Source organism: Chiloscyllium plagiosum, unplaced genomic scaffold (assembly GCF_037043375.1).
Source record: "Chiloscyllium plagiosum isolate Xiang-an unplaced genomic scaffold, Cpla_swu_hap1 HiC_scaffold_18, whole genome shotgun sequence".
Lineage (NCBI taxonomy): Eukaryota > Metazoa > Chordata > Chondrichthyes > Orectolobiformes > Hemiscylliidae > Chiloscyllium > Chiloscyllium plagiosum.
Window position 1 is genome coordinate 36,425,806 of NW_028270156.1, and position 1,981 is coordinate 36,427,786.

At 48.6% G+C, this 1,981-nt stretch overlaps 1 pseudogene; it reads left to right on the forward strand.

The window, feature by feature from the left end:
• On the forward strand, positions 1-409 carry LOC148146895 (signal recognition particle RNA; annotated as a pseudogene).
• Positions 410-1,981: the final 1,572 nt, after the last annotated feature.

Consider the following 1,981-nt stretch of genomic DNA (forward strand, 5'->3'; position numbering starts at 1 on the left):
GCCGGGGGCTATGGCGCGCGCCTGTAATCCCGCTGCTGGGAGGCTGAGGCTGCCGGATGACTTGAGGTTGGGAGTTCTGGGCTGTTGTGATCTGTGTCGATCGGGTGCCCACACTCAGGTTCTGGATCAGTGGTGCTGGAAGAGCACAGCAATTCAGGCAGCATCCGAGGACAGGCAAAATCGACGGTTCGGGCAAAAGCCCTTCATCAGGACCTTTGCCCACACTCAGGGCAGTGTCCACATGGTGCTCCTCGGGGAACTCGGGTGGACCAGGTGTGCTGCAGAGGGGTGAACCGGCCCAGGTCGGAAACGGAGCAGGTCAAAGCCCCCGCACTGCTCAGTAGTGGGATAGCACCTGTGAATGGATGCAGCAGTGCAGCCTGACCAATACAGTGAGACGCAGTCTTTTACACCATTCTTTACCTTGCGGCATTCCCATCTTTTGCCATCAGTGCAAACAATCTCGATGTCTCAATCCTGCTTCCTTCCTTCCCCACTCACTCCCTCCACCCCCTACGCCCGCCGCGTTTATTCACTCTCACGATAACCAATCTTTACAAAGTCAACAACGAATCCACACATTTTACAACAATCGAATCTCTCTACAAGTCCTCCACACTCACCCAAACACACTCTCTCAGTCATTACCTCACACTTCCCACACTGCCCTTTTCTTCCTCTCCTCAATATTCACTTCCCTTTTACTGCTCCCTGCTGTTCACACCACCTCCTGTTCTGAGAAAATCTCCACTTTACACAGTCCTACCAGCCACGGCCAGCAGAGAGCGCAAAACTCTCTTCATTTTCCTGTCCGAATTCTCCATTGCTCACATTGCCGAAACTTCCATTGCAACCACCAAGCGTTCAAGCTGCCTCCCGGCTCCTTCCCCTATGCGTCATCCATTCATTCATTCACTTCTGCCAATATCTCTCCCGCAAAATCGTGCAACCCTGCAATTGTCACCTTATGTTCCCTCATGTTGCAATATCAGCGAGAACGGGAGAGAAAGAGAGAGAGGGAGAGCAGTAACATTCGCTATTCCCGGGTTTAAGTCGAAGTCGCAAGACAAGCCGGTTCTCGGTATCCTTACTACCGGGTATATGTTCTTAGAGAAGGCCGCAAATAAAATCGCGCCCTTGATATGCATTATTTCCAAAGGTGGGCGATGCCACCCTCACTTTGCAGCAACTGTTGATCCACGTGGGAGATCAGTCAGATGAAAGCTGTCTGTGTCTCGCTGCTGCGATTCTCACAGTCAACTGGAATATCGCTGACATTCAGTCAACCTGCTGCTTCCCACTCCATGATTGAACACAAATCCTGATTTACTACAGCACTGCGTTTTTCTTGCCAGCAATGGAGCGATATAATAGAACCGGTGTCATTTATCCAATTGTTCGATCGCACAAAATCAGCCCCTGCCCTCACTTTTAGTCATAAGAACACACAGCCTTTTCAACAATTGCCCCAGATGAGGAACTGCAGCAGCCTGTTTTCTTTACAGCAATGAAGAGGAGTTCTGGCTGCCGTGTGACCTGAAGGTGTCTGAATTCAGCGTCTCAGTCACCAGGTTCACTCTGCATTCATTCGCCCCACATTCCCTCATCCTTTTATTCATTCTCACATCCATTCGTATCCTGACAATTAATCATTATAACCTCATCCCCAATACATCTACACATATTGTAACAAACGAATCTTCAACAGTGTCAAAATTAAACTTTCGATGTAAGTTTGCTTGCTGAGCTTGAAGATTCGTTTTTAGACTTTTCATCACGACGCTTGGTAACATCATCAGTGAGCCTCCAGTGAAGGCCGAGTGTTATGGTCCACTTTCTATTGTTGTGTTTCAGGTTCCTTGGTTTGGCGATATCATTTCCTGTGTTGATGTCATTGGTGGTAGATGGGATCCAAATCAATGTGTTTGTTGAGAGAGTTCCAGTTGAAATGTGATGCTTTTAGGAATTTTTGTGTCATTTC